This window comes from Echinops telfairi, unplaced genomic scaffold (genome assembly GCF_000313985.2).
Source record: "Echinops telfairi isolate 266 unplaced genomic scaffold, ASM31398v2 ScPeMD7_20;HRSCAF=75, whole genome shotgun sequence".
In the NCBI taxonomy this organism is placed as follows: Eukaryota; Metazoa; Chordata; class Mammalia; order Afrosoricida; family Tenrecidae; genus Echinops; species Echinops telfairi.
Window position 1 is genome coordinate 4,309,864 of NW_022103917.1, and position 7,296 is coordinate 4,317,159.

The 7,296-nt window shown below is 50.6% G+C and overlaps 1 long non-coding RNA gene across 1 annotated transcript; it reads right to left on the reverse strand.

Moving 5' to 3' along the window:
• Nucleotides 1-29: 29 nt before the first annotated feature.
• On the reverse strand, nucleotides 30-5,145 carry LOC123521477. Its single transcript, XR_006679917.1, has 6 exons — nucleotides 5,081-5,145; nucleotides 3,328-3,408; nucleotides 2,870-2,950; nucleotides 2,419-2,504; nucleotides 1,265-1,332; nucleotides 30-430 (listed from the first exon to the last, which is right to left on the reverse strand). It is a non-coding gene; the product is annotated as an uncharacterized LOC123521477 (long non-coding RNA).
• Between the last annotated feature and the right edge of the window lie 2,151 nt (nucleotides 5,146-7,296).

Here is a 7,296-nt window from a genome sequence, read left to right on the forward strand (position 1 = left end):
GGGGGAGGGGGGAGAGGAGGGGGGCGAGGGGGAAGAGGAGGAGGAGCTAGTGGGGGGGTAGGAAAAGTGGAAGGAACATGATGATGAAGAGGATGGAGAAAGAGATCTGGAGGAGGGCGAGGCAGAATATAAACTGAATGAAGAAGATAAGGGGGGAGAAGGCAGAGATGTGGAAGAGGACGATGATACATGTGAGGGGGATGAGGAAGATGAGACATTTAAGGGGGACGAGGAAGATGAAGATATCTCCTGGCCCTCCTCTTCAGCCGCAGGAACCTGAGCATCCACCAAGCTCTGATTTTCAATTTGGGCCTGACAGTCATGGTCCAGCATGTAGCGCCGATGCTTTGAAGGGAAAGGCATGATGACTCTTGTTGCACACAGTAGACTGGAGTGTGAACAAGACTGTGCGCAGTAATGTCCTACTGACCTAGGGGAGAGAGAGAAAACGCAAATAATCTCAGTTGAGAAATTCCACTTTGGCAGCTGGTCTGAGTTGGTCTGTCCCCTAAAGTATAGATTGGAAGCCCAACTCCTATAACTACGAAAGTCCCTGGGTGACTCAAATAGTTTTGCACTCGGCTACTGGTCAAAAGGTTGATGATCCAACCCCACTGAGAGCTCCCTCAGAAGGCCTGGCACTCTGCCTCTGAAAGGTCACAACCTTTTTGTCATCATTGTTGTTTTTGTCGTCATTGTTAGGTACCATCAAGTGCTCTCCGACCCACAGCAAACAACAGATCCTGTGCACAATGGATCCAAAACACTGCCCGGTCCTGCACCATCCTCACAATCGTGCCTATGTCCATTGTTGCAGCCACTTGATAAACCTAAGGAGTAGTTCTTTTCTGCACACACGTGGTCACCATGAATTGGAATCAACTCAGAGACAGTTGACAGTACCTGTGGCTGAACCTTTCAGTAATAGTTTTTCCTTTGTTACACAAATGAGGTTACGTCCGTGTTGAGGGTGTCCTAGTCTAATCACTCCCGAGTGATACACGGAATAGGAGAGACACAGAGACAGGCAACCACAAATTGAAGGATGGGAAGACAGGTGCCACATCAAAATCACCAAGGATGTTCTGAGCCCACCGAGAGACAGGGAGTCTTCCCCTAGAGCTGGTGCCCTGCATCCAAGCTTTGAGACTCGTGAACTGTGAGAATAAATATGACTTCATAGAAGCCACCCACGTATGGTATTTCTGTTACAAAGGCACTCAGAAACTCGAGGTAGTGGCTACTACAACAAAGGTTAACTTACAGATAGTCTCTTTAGCTGGTGCTCGCGTCTCAGAGGTCTCCTGTCTGGTCAGCCAGTCCTCATTGTATCTAAAGGAAGAAGTGAAACAGACAGAGCATGTAGTTTACAAGCACAACCTGAAGCTCCCAGTGCTGACAACAGAACGGGATGACTTGGGCACTGAGGTTCCCAAGGGAGGGGACAGGATCTGGGTAGACATTTAGGGTCATGACCTGACTTCTGCCAGTAGCTAGGCCTACCTCGACTCTGGTAACCAGAAGAACTTTACATGCCTCAGATGAAGTCATTGACCTCCCACTTTCTTGAGCCCCTATGACAGAAATTAAGGGGTGCCTCGGGCCTCACAATGGAGGCAGACCTCCATTGGTCCTTCTGGACCTCCCAGTGCTGGCAGAGGGATAGGACCAGACTCTTTTGATGTCCCCACACCGCAGTTTAGAGATTCCCTCAGTGTCCCTTCAAAGTCCTCAGCTGTCCCCTAGATAGGCCTGCTGACCTGAGAGAGAACTATCAAAAAAAACCCTCACACACCTTTCACCAAAGAGGGGAGGTAAGAGAGTGGAGTACCACTTTGGGCCACATCTGCCCAGCGGCTCCCAGAGGAGTTTATCAGGGCTGGCTGAATTCTAAGAGGACGAGGTCTGTCTCTTCTAGAATGGGAGAATCCTCTGGGCTCTCACATTTGATTCTCTGAAAGATCTGGGCCAAGTCCTCTCCAGACCTGAGTCCAATCCATCAGAAGAAGACCCTCACTTCTGAGATAACCAAGAAGGAAGTGAGGACATGCCACATCTGGCCACTGGGCTCCAGGACCTCCGCGGAATGACAGCAGAGACTAGACACATCTTTTCTGTTGTTGAAGTTACTGTCAGTCCTAATTTCAGGGTCTGCATCGTAATTCCTGGTAGCACCTGTGGCACCCTCCTGCTGATCTGACTTCCATTTCTCCAGGTCTACCATCCCTGAGACCCTCACCCCATCCCATCTTATCAAAGACAGATGTGAAAGAACACAATCTCAAAACCACTTCCAGCATTCCCCCTGCCCCCCCCACCCCACCTTCATCCTCCAGGAGCTGAAAACAGGACATACTCTGCTTCTGTTGGATTCATGTGGGGGGAGGAGGTCCTTCAGTCCTTGCCAAGGGGGTTTACCTAGACTCCTGGTAAAGCCGGGCTCCTTCCTCTGCTGACTTTCTGTCACTACCTCAGACCACAGCAAAGCTCACTTTCCCGAGATTCTGAATAGTAAGGAAGAAATATCACATTCAACCACCCCTACCCAGGGCTGTCAACAGAGACAGAACCCTATCTCTTCTGGGGTCAGGGGTCTTCTCAGCCATCTCTCAAGGGATTCATTTGCACTCTTGGCAAGGCCTGGGTCTACCCCCCACACACACACCCCTGACTTAATGCTATCACTAAGCCCCCCATCTCCTGTATCTGAGATACTCCCAACAACTCTGGGGCTGAAGGAGGGGGTGTAACATTGATTCTCCTTTACCTTCATCCTCCTAGGACTGAAATCAGGGTAGGGAAAAGTGTCTGTGGGACCCCTTCTGTCTGGGGAAGGGGAATACCTTCAGGCCTCACTCAGGGTTCTTACCTTAAGTCCCGACAGACTCTGGGCGTCTTCTGTCTGCTGACGTGATGTTGCCTCCTCAGACCTAGCTAGATTCTCACCTCCCTGAGAACATGAGACAAAAGTCAAGGGGTGACACATGCAATCACCTGTTCTTCCAAGGATCTTCCAAGTTTAGCAGCAAGGGCAGGGTCCTGTCTGTTTTGAAATGAAGGGTGCCCTCCTCATCCTCCCTCCGAATATTCATCTGACTCCTGCCAAGTCCTGACCCATCCTCTTCTGACATGCTGTCTCCCTCTCAGACCCAGATATCACACCTCGGAGACACTCTATTCCCTGCCTCCCATGGCAGAAATGAACTCCACCCCCCACCAGGGACCTGGTCTTTCCAGAACCAAAACTAAGGGCAATTTGAATTTTGTGGGGTTCCTTCTGTTCTGGCGTGGGAGGTGCATTTAGTCCGTACCAAGGATGATCCTTACCGTAACTCGAGGACAAGCTTGAGATTCTTATCTCTGGCCTGGTGTGGCCACTGAGACCAAAGGCCTCACCTCTCTGAGACCCTTAAAAACAAAAGAGATACAGCACATAGCCACCTGAGGAAATGGCTAGGAGAGGGGAGGGGCATGAGGAGAATTCCAACTCCAGACCAGCCCAGGGAAAGTTTCCACAAAGCAGAGATTAGATATTCTGATGCCAACAGCTTCTCCCACTGCCCTCTCCTTCTCCGCTGGGTTCAATAATCCCCTGCAATGGCCACACAGAACTCAATCTCATGCTTACAGAGGTTCAGCAGGGAAGGTAGCCGGCTAACACAAGTTAGGATCAGAAAACGTTAAAGATACCAGTCCTTTTATACGCAATACTTCTTCTCAGCCATCTCTCTCTCGTCCTGAGCCTGTCAGCCACATGGGCTCTTGGCTTCTGCCCTGCCCAAGCAAGTGCTCACCACAATCTGCAAGCCAGCCTCCTGCCAACAGGCACGCAACATTACTCAATTCATGAGCTGGAAGCCCACTATTCTGTCTCACGGTCTCCTCGGCTGCCCCTTCTCCGATTAGGGATTTGGGGCAAGCATGTCTCCTCTTTCTGCTGGTGATGAGATTCTCTGCTCTTGCTTCGGAGTTTGATGCAATGGCAAGAATGACCAGTCCCTGAGTTAAGAGTCCTCGACACCTTATTTGCATGATCCCATCCAGCAATTTGGCAAGCCTTACAAAGACTCTGGATACAAGTGCAATACCAAGTCCTTTCACTTCTCCACACCACAACTCCCCAGGGCTAGTCTTCACTCTGGGTATGACCCGATACAACGAAGTGAGATTATCTGATACGGCTCCTGTCAAATGACTGACTAGAAGCGTGTATCTAAAGTGCGAAGGACTGTAAGGAGTGGATTGGTCACTCGGGTCATTCCAATGTTATAACGTGAGTCATGACACAAGGAGAAAGAAGAAAACTCCATGACCCTCAAAAGATAAAAACCACCAGCAGGTTGCGTACGATATGCCTAGATGACACTGAGACCCTAAGATAGAGCCTTGGGTTGGGACCATGGAAAAAGAGTATATATAGTTAAGTGCCTGCCGGGAGGAGGCTGGTTTCCAGAGCAGGGTGCCCACTGGGCATTATGGATGCTAAAAGAGCATTAGAACACTTGCCTTAGCAGGGCAGAGCCCAAAGAGGCACAGAGCCGAGAGGCTGAGGACCAGAGATAGACTTGCCTACCCGCAAGGCTGAAAAGAGATCATGCCGAGGACAGGTGAACCGCATCGTTTATATTCTCTGACATTGGCTTGTTGAGACCTGGTAACTCCCCTGATAAATGCCCCTCATCACGAGTATTGTCTGTGAGTTCTAAGTGGCCACTGTGATGGGCTTCGGAACCCAGCAGAGCAAGAGTGCCCCGGGAGACACCGTTGGTGTCAGACTAGGGTAAAGAAGGTTGGAGCAAGGACGCATGCCTGACTCCGTGTCATCGAAATCAGCCGTGGGCTGCTGTGGACTTGCATTCTCCTTTGTCCTGGAGGGGTCAAAGCAGCTCAGCTGAGGCACCCACGCCTTTGCTTACCTGATGCCACCTCCTCAGACCAAAGCTTCCTCACCCCCTCTGTGGAGGAAGTGAAGTGTCACATCTGGCACCCCTGCCCGTGTCCTCCCAGTGCTTAAAATAGGGGACACCTCGACTCTATTGGGTCTGCTCTTTTATGTCCAGTCCTTACCAAGGGACCTTACCTGAACTCCTGGCCAAGCCCGGTTTCTTCTCTCTGATCGGATATGGCTCGCTCCGTGGTCTGCTGTCACCCTCAGGCCAAGGACCTCAACTCCCTGAATGCCCGAAGACAAAAATGAGTAGCTGTTACTTCCTTTCTCTCCCACAGGAAAGTCCCCTCGGTGTGCTTCAGGACGCTCTTAATCTCTGTCTCAACCCTCAAACCAAGCCTGTCCTCCCTCCAACACCCACCTCGGCAGTCAGGGGAAAAAACATATGCAGGGACCAGGCCTTGGGTCCTCGCAAGGTAGACAGCAGGAGCAGGGTGGAGCTAAATTCTCTCTGTCCCCTCAGGCCTTCCAAAGGGGGCTATCTAGTAGTGCCTGGGAGTCCTCTCTTCGCTGATCTGAAGCTGGGACCAGTTAGAAAAAGTGAGTATGCAGATAATAGAAAGATCCCCTCCTTTAAGCCGAAGCCCAGGTACACAGATCGATTGTTTTCCGAAATACATTAGAGGCAGACAATGAAATGAGAAAGACCCCTTGTTTGGGGGAGAAAGACTTGGCTTTCCAGTCCTGTAAAGTTACAGCCTCAGACACCCAATGGGGCAGTTCTACTCCTTCTTATAGGAGTCAGGGTTGACTCAATGGCAGTGAGTTTGGTCCTGTTTGTGGGGTACTTCTATTGGTAGGGTCTGCAACTTCCCCCCAAGGGTGCCCAAATAATATATCAAGGCCTGGGTTTAGCATTTCTACTAAAAACTGGGGCTAAGATTTCTCTCGGTAGGTAGAGGGATATGTTTAAGTGGGGAGGGCTGGGAGCTATAAAAGGGAGACGTGGGGACATCCATAGGAGGAGCCTCGGGCATTACTGAAGAGTAGGGGGCTTAGTGACACACTGAGTGACAGACATGTATTCTAAGAAAATGATTGAGCTGCCATTGACTCCGAATGGCAGGAATTCACTTCTTTATAATGGTAACATCTAGAAAAAGGGCTATGTGTTTCATTACTCCATAAGGAAAAGGAGGTTTATTTAAATTTAAAAAATAACCACCCTTGTTTAAGCAGAAGTTCATCTGCACAAATACATTAGTTCAAAACCAGCTTTCACTATCCCCCTTAACTACACCTCCCTGGAAAAATACCTGAGAAATTCCCTAAGGAGATGTTTCAGAAGTAAGTCGCTGGTAAGCTACTCAAAGTTGTCCTTCCAAGGCAGCTGGCCAGAATCTGACTCTGGGGATGAGCCGGAGACAGGGCCTTGTCCTCCAACCACAGCAGATTGATGGAGCGCATGCCAGGTCATCACAATTCACCAGAAGGACCTCACACGGTATTACCCAGATCCACTTGCACAGCGAGGGATCTGAGGTCACATCCACGCCCAAACCTAGCTCACTTCTTGAGGAATAAAGTCTAACTCCCTCCCAATAGGTTATGAATAGGTATCATTTCTTCGTTCCCAATTTTCCTATAAAAATTGTTGCTGCTTTTTTTTTTTTTTTTGCTCACTTTTCTTGCCTAAGCACTTTTTCTTTCTGAGAAGCAAATCTTCTCGGGGATCATTTTCTAATCTAGGTGCCCCCTCCCTTTATGGGCCTGGCTGCGGCCCCATCAAAGGTCGTCACACACCTGAGGACTTCTCCCTACTGGCAGGAGTGAGGGCCCACCACATCCCACCACCTGGTCCCGCATCTCCCAGGTCTGAAAGTCGAGGCTGAGGGAGCCACCCCAAGTTAGGAGCCACGGAGCGAGCACAGGGAAAGCAAAAGAAAAGGGTCTAAGGAGAGGGGGCCATTATGGGGAGGACAAGGTAGCGCACCAGAGGAGGGTCTGGATCGCGGAAGGCTAACTGGGGCGGCAAGCCCTCACCGTCCAAAGGTGCAAGTCAGCAAACTTCCCATTTGAGAACCTTCCCAGGGCTGATGGCAGGGGCAGAGTTAGGGGCTAGGGGGGTGCTGAGAAAAGGAAAGAGGGAGCAGCAGTGAGGATAAGGTGATGCTGCGAGAAATCTCGGGGTCCTTACCACGTCTGGCCCCTCTTGAGCAGACCGCACTCCTCTGAGACAAAGGCACAGCACTGCCCCCGGCAAGTCCGAAAACCACGCTACACCCGTGACAATGTTGCAATTGTAGGGGCGGGGCGGCAAACCTTTAGCGTGCATGGGAGGGCGAGGGGGTGCAGCGAGAAAGGCCTGCACCAAGCTACATCCCTGGACAATGTTGCAATTGTAGGGG